The sequence below is a fragment of the Podarcis tiliguerta genome (assembly GCF_965153285.1).
Source record: "Podarcis tiliguerta genome assembly, chromosome: 12".
NCBI classification, from domain to species: domain Eukaryota; kingdom Metazoa; phylum Chordata; class Lepidosauria; order Squamata; family Lacertidae; genus Podarcis; species Podarcis tiliguerta.
The window spans coordinates 55,784,363-55,797,670 of record NC_139545.1 but is presented as its reverse complement, the minus strand read 5'-3'; the positions used below and the strand labels follow the sequence as shown (position 1 = coordinate 55,797,670).

At 47.6% G+C, this 13,308-nt stretch overlaps 1 protein-coding gene across 1 annotated transcript in view; it reads right to left on the bottom strand.

Moving 5' to 3' along the window:
- LOC310660992 (tumor necrosis factor receptor superfamily member 16-like) overlaps positions 1–13,308 on the bottom strand; it is a 42,839-nt gene that overhangs the window by 24,295 nt on the left and 5,236 nt on the right. The window lies entirely within an intron of this gene.

The window sequence follows — 13,308 nt, the reverse complement described above, 5'->3', positions numbered from 1 at the left end:
TGAGTTTGACCAAACTGCGGGAGGCAGTGGAAGACAGGAGTGCCTGGCGTGCTCTGGTCCAGGGGGTCACAAAGAGTCGGACACAACTACACGACTAAACAACAACAACAAACAGCTCCTTTAAACCAAGGTTACAGTCGCCAAAACGGAATGTATGGTGCCATTTTGGGGCAAGACTAAAGCCTACTTTTTCAAAGGATGAGTGACTGTGATTGATTGTTAAACATCAGGCTAGTTCAGATGACAGGTAAAAGGTAAAGGTAGCCTGGAGAAGAGGAGGTTAAGGGGTGATATGATAGCCATGTTCAAATATATAAAAGGATGGAGGGAGGGAGGGTTGTTTTCTGCTTCTTCTGCATAGAGGAGGGAGAAAGGTTGTTTTCTGCTGCTCCAGAGAAGCGGACACGGAGCAATGGATCCAAACGACAAGAAAGAAGATTCCACCCAAACATTAGGAAGAACTTCCTGACAGTAAGAGCTGTTTGACAGTGGAATTTGCTGCCAAGGAGTGTGGTGGAGTCTCCTTCTTTGGAGGTCTTTAAGCAGAGGCTTGACAGCCATATGTCAGGAGTGCTCTGATGGTGTTTCCTGCTTGGCAGGGGGTTGGACTCGATGGCCCTTGTGGTCTCTTCCAACTCTGTGATTCTATGATTCTAAAGGACCCCTGGATGGTTAAGTCCAGTGAAGGGCGACTATGGGGTTGCGGCGCTCATCTCGCTTTCAGGACAAGGGAGCCAGCATTTGTCCACAGACAGCTTTCTGGGTCCTGTGGCCAGCAGGACTAAACCGCTTCTGCCGTAATGGGACACTGCGATGGAAACCAGAGTGCACAGAAACGCCGTTTACCTTCCCACCACAGTGGTACCTATTTATCTACTTGCACTGGCGTGCTTTCGAACTGCTAGGTTGGCAGGAGCTGGGACAGAGCAACGGGAGCTCACCCCATTGCGGGGATTCGAACCGCCAACCTTCCTATCAGCAAGCCCAAGAGGACCAGTGGCTTAGACCATGGCGCCACCCGCGTCCTTTTAGATGACAACCTTGAGCTAGGTTGAGAACTTTGAGAACTTGAGAAGAAAATTCGCCTGACCCAGGGACAGTCTGCAAATATATTGACCTGTTCCGACCTCTTTTTCTTAATGGTGACACAGACCATTCATAACGTAAGACAATTCTTCACAACTGTGAGCAGGGCAGTAGGGTGCAAAGACAAGTGACAACAATTAGCTATAACATCGCTCCCTGTTTAGGCCGCACAGAAAAAGCGTTTTGGTTCCGGAAATTCATTCCGATTGTGCATATAAAATAGAACTGACAGAATTCTACAGGCTGTAGTATTAGTGTGTGAAAACAGTACAGATCCACAGATCCTCAGATTGTAGAAATGTCTGGTGCAATCCTGGCATCTTCACTTGATCACAAGTATTGCAAGATTGTCACGTGAGCTCTTAGACTAAAATTGCCAAGCGAAAGCTTTACTTTTCTGGTTTATCACCACCACAGTTCCTAACACTGGGCTTCAGGAAAGCAAATAGTTTAATTAAGCAGCACCTATATGATATCAAGCAGGAGGAGAGAGGGAAGGAGAGATATTTTTCCCCTTCCTCCAGCTGTTCCTCAAAGACAACAACTGGCTGGATCCAGCTGCTTCTCAGAGGCTCTGAAAACCACCTGTGACTGTCTCTTCTTTTGGAAGTTTTGCTGCGAGAAGCCAAGTTACAGGGAACCAGGCAGAGGGCCTTCTCGGTGGTGGCGCCCCCCGTGGATAAGGCGAATAGTGTTTAATAGGTTATTGTATTTTAGTATTTTGTTGGAAGCCGCCCAGCGTGGCTGGTATAAATAATAAATTATTATTATTATTATTATTATTTTGGTAGGAAGTGGGGGGAGGAGAGAGAGGTGGGAAAATATTGTTAAAAGGGTGCCGTCATAGGTATATCAGTGCATTTAAATCTGAATTGTCAAATTGTGTTATTATTGTTACTATGGTTTTTGTTGTAGTGTCTTTTGCGGTTGTTTGTATCGAAAAAATGATTGAATTTTATTTTATTTTTAAGTCTGGTTTGGGGGGAAAGAAGGGAGAGGAGCCACAATCGAAATGAGTACCTTCAAAGTTTTTCCAAAGTACGACTTTCCCAGCTCCCAACTTTACGAAGCAATCTCAGGCAGCGGAGATGCTAAGCTTAGTCATTCATCCTTGCAAAACACTAGGGAGACGGTCACATTTTTATTTTTATTTTAAGACTCCATTTTTGTTAACAACTTGAGGTGGGGCTTTACAACTCAGGAGGGGATCTCGCCCATTTTGCAGCCCGCGAAAACGGTTTGCAAAGAGGCTGCACCCTCCTCTTCTGCGTGGGACAGCAGTGCTTCCAGCTGACTCACCCTTATAAACCCGGGTGCAAGAGATGCTGTGGGGTGGCCATTGCTCCCTGAGGAGAAAGAAGAGGCTGGAATAAGATTGCTCTTGTCTCCATTTGCCCGGGTTCCGTCAGTCTATTCAACAATTTGCAGCCTCGCCTAAGCAGAAAGGGGCAAGTCTCTGCCCCGAGGGGGCTCCAGTCTAAATTGAGAAAGGTGAAGGAAAGGGTAACTCCATGGGCGGGCAAACTAAGGCCCGGGGGCCGGATCCAGCCCAATCGCCTTCTCAATCCAGCCCGTGGACGGTCCAGAAATCAGCGTGTTTTTACATGAGTAGAATGTGTCCTTTTATTTAAAATGCATCTCTGGGTTATTTGTGGGGCCTGCCTGGTGTTTTCACATGAGTAGAATGTGTGCTTTCATTAAAAATGCATCTCTGGATTATTTGTGGGGCACAAATAAAAATGTACACATCACCTGGGAAGACAGGCGAACTAGTGTCAGTGTACTGGTAGAAGCAAAGATCCCCAGTGTGGAAGCAATGATTCTTCATCATCAACTTCGTTGGACTGGTCATGCTGATTATTGTCTTCCAAAAAAACTAGTCATACCTCTTGTTAGGTTTGGTTCAGGTTACGTTCTTTCAGGATACGTCCCGCGGCAACCCAGAAGTAACGGAACGGGTTACTTCTGGGCTTCGCCGCTCGCGCATGCGCTCAAAATGACGTCACATGCATGTGCAGAAGTTCTGCTCATGTTGCGAACAGGGCTCCGGAACTCTATTCCAAACTTTAAAATGGAATGCGTAATGCTGGTGGTCAAAAAACAAGGTTTAAAGACTGTCTCAAGGCCATGTTTAAAAAATGTAATATGCAGTGGTACCTTGGCTTAAGAACTTAATTCATTCTGGAGGTCCGTTCTTAACTTGAAACTGTTCTTAACCTGAAGCACTACTTAATGCTAATGGGGCCTCCCGCTACTAGTACCGGAGCACAATTTCTGTTCTCATCCTGAAGCAAAGTTCTTAACCCGAGGTACTATTTCTGGGTTAGCAGAGTCTGTAACCTGAAGCGTCTGTAACCCGAGGTACCACTGTACTCTCATTTATTTTATAGTACAGTACAGTGATTATTCTCACCCTATAGAGCAAGATGAGCGCTGCAACCCCTGAGTCGTCCGCGACTGGACCTAATGGTCAGGGGTACCTTTACCTTTACAGTGATTATTGCTTTCATTTTATGGATCAATGGTCTTGTTAGAGAGTAAAATCCATGTGAAATTGCTGTTTCAGAGCTTGTTTTTAAAAGTCTGGAACGAATTAATTCATTTTGCATTACTTTCTACGGGAAAGCGCACCTTGGCTTTGGAACGCTTTGGTTTTGGAACGGACTTCTGGAACGGATGAAGTTTGAGAACCAAGGTACCACTGTAGTTGGTCATGGGAGCTGAGGACCCAAAAAGGTTGAAAACCTCTGGTCCAGTGGTGTCCAGTGAGCCAGATTCTGCTCCAGATGTTTCATCTGGCTGACGGGATTTGGGAGCCCAAAACCTCTGCAAGGAAGGCAATTTAAGGAACAGTTGTTGCAAAACGGAGTCTCGACAAGCAAACAAAGGGTTGCATTTTCAACCCAGAGGTTTCTCCCTTGTTCTCCTCCTCCTCCTCCCTCCTGGGTTCCTGATTTCCAGAGAGCTCAAATCACTCTTTGCTATCCCCTGGGGGTAAGGCAGGGCGCCTGGGAGATGAATGAACTCTCAGAGGTTGGATGAATGGCAGGGAAGCCCCGGCCCCTAGCAGCCTGGAGGGATGGAGTGGGAGCAACAAGGCTCACCTGGAATGCAGCAAAAAAAAAGGGGGGGGAATATTTCTGCAAAACACCTTCAGCTCTGTGTGGACATGCCCAGAGAAAGGGGAAGAGAGAAAAGAGGTGGGAGCGATTCAGATGGGCAGCAAGGAAGATTGGCACTAGTCAATAGCGCTAGCCATGTATTTGTACAATCTTCTTTTAAAGGCAGCTAGGTTGGTGGATGGACGCGGGTGGCGCTGTGGGTTAAACCACAGAGCCTAAGGCTTGCCGATCAGAAGGTCGGCGGTTCGAATCCCCGTGACGGGGTGAGCTCCCGTTGCTCGGTCCCTGCTCCTGCCAACCTAGCAGTTCGAAAGCACGTCAAAGTGCAAGTAGATAAATAGGTACCACTCCAGCGGGAAGGTAAACGGCGTTTCCGTGCGCTGCTCTGGTTCGCCAGAAGTGGCTTAGTCATGCTGGCCACATGACCCAGAAGCTGTACGCCGGCTCCCTCGGGCCAGTAAAGCGAGATGAGCGCCGCAACTCCAGAGTCGTCCGCAACTGGACCTAATGGTCAGGGGTAACTTTGGTCCATGGGGTCACAAAGAGTCGGACATGACTAAACAACTAAACAACAACAACCTTTACCTTTACATTTACCTAGGTTGGTGGACAGCAGTCACAAAATTAAAAGACACCTGCTTCTTGGGAGAAAAGCAATGACAAACCTAGACAGCATCTTAAAAAGCAGAGACATCACCTTGCCAACAAAGGTCCGTATAGTTGAAGCTATGGTTTTCCCAGTAGTGATGTATGGAAGTGAGAACTGGACCATAAAGAAGGCTGATCGCCAAAGAATGAATGCTTTTGAATTATGGTGCTGGAGGAGACTCTGGAGAGTCCCATGGACTGCAAGATCAAACCTCTCCATTCTGAAGGAAATCAGCCCTGAGTGCTCACTGGAAGGACAGATCCTGAAGCTGAGAAGATCCTGAAGCTGAGACTCCAGTACTTTGGCCACCTCAGGAGAAGAGAAGACTCCCTAGAAAAGACCCTGATGCTGGGAAAGATGGAGGGCACAAGAAGAAGGGGACGACAGAGGACGAGATGGTGGGACAGTGTTCTCGAAGCTACCAGCATGAGTTTGACCAAACTGCGGGAGGCAGTGGAAGACAGGAGTGCCTGGCGTGCTCTGGTCCAGGGGTCACAAAGAGTTGGACACGACTAAACGACTAAACAACTAAACAACAAAGTTGGTGGACATTGCCGCCTCCTGTGGCAGGCAGTTCCGCAGTCTAACTACATGCTGTGTAAATAAGGACTTCCTTTTCTCTGTCCTGTAACTTCCGACATTTTTCTTTCTTGGATGTCCACAAATATGAGAGAGAGATAAAAAAAACCTTTTCTCTGTCCGCTGTGGCTGTTCAGTTTATCAACAGGCCCTTGAATCTTAAGCTGCGGAGAGGCTATTACAAGTTAAATGAATAGGGTCATTGGGAAAGACCCCTCAAAGACATATAATGGTTTTTTGGGGTGGGGTGGGGGTGGGGGTTGTGGAAACAAAATTTGGAGAACAGGGGTGTTTACAGGAACACAGGAATGCCCATGAATTGCAGAAGGGTATTTAAGACAATAGGGACGCGGGTGGCGCTGTGGGTTAAACCAAAAGAGTCTAGGAATTGCTGATCAGAAGGTCGGTGGTTCGAATCCCCACGACGGGGTGAGCTCCCGTTGCTCGGTCCCTGCTGCTGCCAACCTAGCAGTTCGAAGTGCAAGTAGATAAATAGGTACCACTCCAGCGGGAAGGTAAACGATGTTTCTGTGCGCTGCTCTGGTTTGCTAGAAGCGGCTTAGTCATGCTGGCCACATGACCCAGAAGCTGTACGCCGGCTCCCTCGGCCAGTAAAGCGAGATGAGCGCCGCAACCCCAGAGTCGGCCACGACTGGACCTAATGGTCAGGGGTCCCTTTACCTTTATTTAAGACAATGTCCTTCTCACTCTCTTCAAACAATCTAGGAAGCCCAAAACTCCTACAAAGTTAATTTCACCCTGAAGCATTTGGGGTTGAAACAAAGAACCCAAATCAGCTTTCCTCCAACCCCCACCCCCCCACTCCTGCATTCGTTACGTTTTTTGCCATCCCATCTAAAAAAATTCTAAATAACGCCCCCGGCCTGAGCGCCACCACCCCAAAGTTGCAACTTAATAAGACTAGAGAATATTAAGCTGTGCAACATTAATTAGCTTCCCCAGGAAGTAGAAGGGATAAAAGCAGCTTTTATAGGGTCTGACCGCGTAATTACAGGGGCTGCCTGGGAAAAAATGTTAATTCCAAACCAGGGGAAATGTGTTTCACATTAACCCACGACGTGAAATTTGCTGGAAATAGTGAATGGAGGGACGCACGGATTTGGTTGCCTCTCTTCTGACGTGAGAACGATCGTCGGTGCTTAATTTGATCCAGGCCTCAGCCTCAGAACTGCACAAATCAGAGTCAGACCATTGGTCCAGCGTCCTCAATATTGTCTACACTGGCTGGCAGCAGCTGGCAGGGGGTTCAGGCAGGGGTTTCACCCAGCCGTACCTGAAGGTGCCAGGTATGTCACTGAGTCACGACTTGCGCTATGATCTCTTTCATCGGGTCAACCGGAAGTTTAGGGAGAGCGAAAGCTTTTGAGAGAATCTTGGCTGAGATGCAGGGATGTTACTGTGGCCGTCAGCATCTAAGAAGATGGAGGAGACGACAGTGTATGTGAATAGGGGTCTTGGTGGACCGCAAGCGGAACATGAGCCCACAGTGTGATGCAGCAGCGAAAAAGGCTGATGCTATTCTAGGCTGCATCAACAGAAATCTAGCTTCCAGGTCATGGGTAGGCAAACTAAGGCCCGGGGGCCAGATCCGGCCCAATCACCTTCTAAATCCAGCCCGTGGACGATCTGGGAATCAGCGTGCTTTTACATGAGTAGAATGTGTCCTTTTATTTAAAATGCATCTCTGGGTTATTTGTGGGGCCTGTTTGGTGTTTTTACATGTGTAGAATGTGTCCTTTTATTTAAAATGCATCTCTGGGTTATTTGTGGGGCATAGGAATTCGTTCATCCCCCCCCCCCCAATATAGTCCGGCCCCCAACAAGGTCTGAGGGACAGTGGACCGGCCCCCTGCTGAAAAAGTTTGCTGACCCCTGTTCCAGGTCAAGGAAGTGAAGTCAGAGTACCACTCTATTCTACCTTGGTGAAGACCCACCTGGAATACTGGGTACCACAATTTAAGAAGGATGTTGACAAGCTGGAAGCAAGCCTGATGAGGAACAGTTGAAGGAGCTGGGTATGTTTAGCCTGGCAAAAGAGGAGAGTGAGAGGAGATACATGAGAGAGCCATCTTTAAATATCTCAAGGAGATATTTGTCTCCTGTCGCACTTTAGAGGGAACAAGCTTGTTTTCTCCTACTCCAGAGAGTTGAGGACTTGAACGGCCGGTGGCTGGAGCCAGCTGGAGGCCGGCCAAATGCCCCCGTCTCCCCGGACGCATCCCAACAGCACCATGGGCATCATGATAGGAGCTCCACAGGGTTGGGCCAGCTGCTAGTCAACAACGCTGGTGAGTGGGAGGCGCCGAGATGCGCTCCTGAGCGCGTGCAGAGTACGTTCCTCCTCCCGGTCCGGAGGCAGCTGTGGGACCGGCTTGCAGGGTACAGTCACACCTCTTGTTACGTTCGATTCAGGCTGCGTCTTTTCAGGTTGCGTCCCGTAGCGACCCAGAAGCACCAGAAAGGGTTACTTCCAGGTTTCGCCGCTCGCGAGCAAAATGCCACCACGCGCCAGCACAAAGAGGCAAATCGTGACCCGCGCGTGCACATACGCAGGTTGCGTTCCTTTCAGGTTGCAAACAGGGCTCCAGAACGGATCCCATTCGCAACCAGAGGTACCACTGTATTTATATTTTTCAAAATATAGTCCGCCCCCCCCCCCCACAAGGTCTGAGAGACAGTGGACTGGCCCCCTGATGAAAAAGTTTGCTGACCCCGCTCTAGTCCTCAGTGAGGCTGACTCGCCCACAGATTCCAAACTGTACATGGCGACTCCTCATAATCTCTCTCTTAACTCAAGAGTTGTTTTTTAAGCATAAAGCAGCTGCAGCAATTGCAATCTGGATCACTAGAACTGCTTATCTCTTGCCCTTTGGGCCTAAGAACCCCCACCATAATTGCCCCTTCCATGATCTCCTCTTTATCTTGGTATCTTGTTCCCCGTGGGGCCATCTTGATAAGGAAAAATGGCTCCTAAGGAAAAGGCTCATTTCCCTGTTCAGACCTCAGATTCCAAAGCAGTGATAAAACCCACAAAAGACATAGCCCAGTCTCATAATACGTCGTTTTATCCCAGTTCAGACTATTTGTCCATCAGCGCTGCCTGCGCTGAATGGAGATAGCTCAGTCATCAGATCTTGAGATGCTTAACCTCAGAGTGGTGAATTCGAGTCCTACGTTGGGCAAAAGATTCCTGCTTTACAGGGGGTTGGACTAGATGACCCCCCAGGGTCCCTTCCAACTCTACGATGACTGGCAGCTGCCCTTCAGGGTCTCGGGCACATAGCACACTTACTGATCCTTTTTTTCCAAACTTGGAAACACTGGTTCCGGAAAAAGGGACGCTTTGCGTGTGAAAGCAGGTTTTCTGCCACTGAGCTTAGCCCACAATGCGTGGAAAATACTTCTCCAACTGAAGAAGTACCGGCATCCTGTGTGAGTTCTGGAGGCGGTTGGATGGCGGCTAACAGATTGAGGTTGAATCCTGACAAGACAGAAGTACTGTTTTGGGGGGACAAGAGGCGGGCGGGTGTGGAGGACTCCCTGGTCCTGAATGGGGTAACTGTGCCCCTGAAGGACCAGGTGCGCAGCCTAGGAGTCATTCTAGACTCACAGCTGTCCATGGAGGTGCAGGTCATTTCTGTGTCCAGGGCAGCTGTCTGCCAGCTCCATCTGGTACGCAGGATGAGACCCTCCCTTCCTGCGGACTATCTCGCCAGAGAGGTACATGCCCGGGTTATCTCCCGCTTGGACTACTGCAATGCGCTCTATGTGGGGCTACCTTTTAAAGGTGACCCAGAAACTACAACTAATCCAGAACACGGCAGCTAGACTGGTGACTGGGAGCTGCCGCTGGGACCATATACTGTAAGACCAGTCCTGAAAGACCTACATTGGCTCCCAATACGTTTCCGAGCACAATTCAAAGTGTTGGTGCTGACCTTTAAAGCCCTAAACGGCCTCGGCTCAGTACACCTGAAGGAGCGTCTCCACCCCCATTGTTCTGCCCGGACACTGAGGTCCAGCTCTGAGGGCCTTCTGGCGGTTCCCTCCCTGCGAGAAGCCAAGTTACAGAGAACCAGGCAGAGGGCCTTCTCGGTGGTGGCGCCCGCCCTGTGGAACGCCCTCCCACCAGATGTCAAAGAGAACAACAACTACCAGACTTTTAGAAGACATCTGAAGGCAGCCCTGTTTAGGGAAGCTTTCAACGTTTAAGAGACCACTGTATTTTAATATTTTGTTGGAAGCTGCCCAGAGTGGCTGGGGAAACCCAGCCAGATGGGCGGGGTATAAATAAATTATTATTATTATCATTATTATTAAGAAGCGTCCCATGCAAAAGGCTAATAAATTCATTATGGTGGAGAGCAGCCCATTTCACCTAATGCAGGACATGCTAGCCTTATACAGACGCTAAGAACTAGCCCTCTGGTGCATCTTCAATACTTTCTTGGGATTGCTACTTGAAAGGGACCCAAAGGTCATTTAGCCCAACCCCCTGCAATCGCAGCTCAGGTTGACCTGGCGCAGACGGCAAAACCTCCAGCATGCCTGACCATCTATCAGACACATAGAAGTCAACTCTCTTTACTGCTCAGCAATACGGCCAGCTCTGCCATTAGGCAAAGTGAGGCAACAGCTTCAGGCAGTGCCCTAAATTAGAACTACAATTCCCAGCGCCTTTAAACTACAGTTCCCGGGGGAGAGAAGTTTCTGCTTTAATTGTACGGTGTGTACCCAACCCAAGAGTCTTTCGTATTCTCTGTGTGCAAAAGACCTGCCTAATGTGGCCTCTTGTGTATTCCACATTTTAAAAATGAAAGACGACAACGGAAAAATCTGAAGTGACTGCATTGTGGTTGTTTTATTATTTCTTTGTCCTTTGCATAATTATTTCTGCCTTTAGTAGCCATGGCAAAGAATTATGCAGGATTCTGGACTCCTGCCCACAAAGGCTCATGAATTCCTGGTGCATGGAATAATCACAAACAGGCATAGAAGTTGGTTCTGGTAAGGAAATATCTCTCTGCGCATGCTCAGAGGCAGTTTCTCCTCCGGCCAACCTGCATGCATGCAAAAAGATTATTCCATGCATTGCATGAGACAGGCTGCAGTCCTACACGGGATAGTTACCTAGGAGTAAGCCCCATTGAACCCACGGGGGCTTACTTCTGAGTAGACGGAGGATTGGATTGCGTTGCCTGCCACGCCATATTGGCACTTCAGAAAATCATAAACGCAACCTATTCTGTCAATTTGATTCCCTCCCCCTTTCTTTTTTCCTTTCTCCTCCTGTGATGAGGCTGCATTTTAATGTTTCAATGTTTTAATGTTGTATTTTAATCTTGTTTTTAAGTTGTATCCATTCAACTTGTTTTTATTATTGCTTGTTAGCTGCCCTGAGCCCGGCCTTGGCTGGGGAGGGCGGGATATAAATAAATTATTATTATTATTATTATTATTATTATTATTATTATTATTATTATTATCTAGGCATGACATTATCCTAGTTTAAGAACATTGCACGGGTGGCGCTGTGGGTTAAACCACAGAGCCTAGGGCTTGCCAATCAGAAGGTCGGCGGTTTGAATCCCCGCGACGGGGTGAGCTCCCATTGCTCGGTCCCAGCTCCTGCCAACCTAGCAGTTCGAAAGCACGTCAAAGTGCAAGTAGATAAATAGGTACCACTCTGGCAGGAAGGTAAACGGCGTTTCCGTGCTCTGCTCTGGTTCGCCAGAAGCGGCTTAGTCCTGCTGGCCACATGACCCGGAAGCTGTACGCCGGCTCCCTTGGCCAATAAAGCGAGATGAGCACCGCAACCCCAGAGTCGGCCATGACTGGACCTAACGGTCAGGGGTCCCTTTACCTTAAGCATGAAATTATCCTAGTTTAAGTACATTGCAAGAGATGAAGATGGCATCCTAGATTATTTCACATCTGTTCCAGGTTCAAAACGCCACGTTTTTACAATCTAAACAGCAGTATGGGAAATCTGGGACCTGCTCTTTGTTACTTCTGAGAAAAGTCAGCCACACAACCCAGACACGCCTGTCTTCAAGCCTTGATTGACCACAGATTTTCACATGAATAATACTTAGAAAGAAAACCCCCCACAATTTTAGGGAAAACAGATTTGTACTTGCTGGAGTTAACCCCCTAGAGTCACAAATGCTATTGGGGGAACAAGTCCCATTCACATGAATAGGATTATTCTCGTCTAGCATAGCCCCCATTCACTTCAATGGGACTTTTGTAACGGAACTCGCCTTTCGATTGTGCCCTAAGTTGATGTTTAATAGCCTTTTAAAATCTATTTTCTCAGGGACCCTCCTTCACAAAGTACAGACACAAGCCCAACAAGCAAAATACAGTTTAATGCTTTAAATGTTGTGCGTTTGCCTGTAAATTAACATCAATGGGAGGCAATGTTTGGTTTTCCTTAAATTGTGGGTATTCCCCCCCCCCCATCATCTTCCGCTAAAATTCACATTCCCCCGTCTTTTGTACTGCTTAATAAGCGCTTGAGGGGAGATTTAGATCACATCGCCCTCAAAAATTCCAAATATCTTTCCAGAGCCATTTAAGGGAAAACACCCTGAGGCAAAGTCCACAGTCCTATACATCACAGAGGCATGTAGCCCTGAGCAAAAGCAGAGTCAGTTAGCCAGCCTCAAAGAAACACCAGCAGACTTGGCTCCACACATTCAAGGTTTTGTATCTGCGGCCTGACACAGCTCTCTGTGTATGCAAAAACCTGGCGCTACTAAATGAACCCCTGTCAAAGCTGGAAGATCTTCAGAGAGATCAAGTGGAGTTAATAAAATAACCTCACCCAACTTTGCTACAGTGGTACCTTGGTTCTCAAGCTTAATCCGTTCCAAAACCAAAGCGTTCCAAAACCAAGGTGCGCTATCCCATAGGAAGTAATGCAAAGTGGATTAATCCGCTCCAGACTTTTAAAAAGCACCCCTAAAACAGCAAATTTCACATGGATTTTACTACCTAACGAGACCACTGATCCATAAAACGGAAGCAAGAATCAATGTACTGTACTATAAAATAAATAAGACAGTATTGTAGATGATAAAAATAAAAATTTATATTTTTTCGTACCTGCACTGATAATAGTCATTGTTTGGATGGGGTTTTTTTTAATCCATTCCCGAAGTTACACAATCAATCAGTCGGTAGCTGAACTGGGTTCCACACCATCACAAAAACAAATTAACCGAAAAATCCTCAAAAACAAAAGGGCAAAATAAATAGCAAAAACAAAAGCGCCCAATTTAAACCATTCCGAAAGTCCATTTGACTTCCGAAATGTTCGAAAACCAAGGCATGGCTTCTGATTGGTGCAGGCGTCCCAGAAACAATAGCTGACAGCCACATCGGATGTTCAGTTTCCAAAAAATGTTCGAAAATCGGAACACTTAATTACTGGGTTTTCGGCGTTTGAGAACCAAGGCGTTTGAGAACCAAGGTACCACTGTACTTCTAACAGAAATCCCTCCTTCGTCACTCCTGTTCATCCATTACCGTTTACACTGTAAGCTCCTAGGAAGCAGGGACTTGTGTGTCTTTTACCTAACTAGGGCACCAAACACATGGGATAAAGAACGGTCATAACTGCATCATTCTTCCCTCATCTCCCTTCTCATTTCCTGGCGGATCAGGCCAGCGCTTCACGTAATCCTGCACTGTGTTCGAAATTTGCCAGGCGCCTTTTGTACCTGGCTCTCGGTCAAGTCAAGAGGCCCCGGAGACAGGATGGCGCCTGACGTCTCCACCATCTGGGGATCCCTGGATGTTTTCACACCCTAATCCCACATCCTGTAGAATTCTATCGGTTGTATT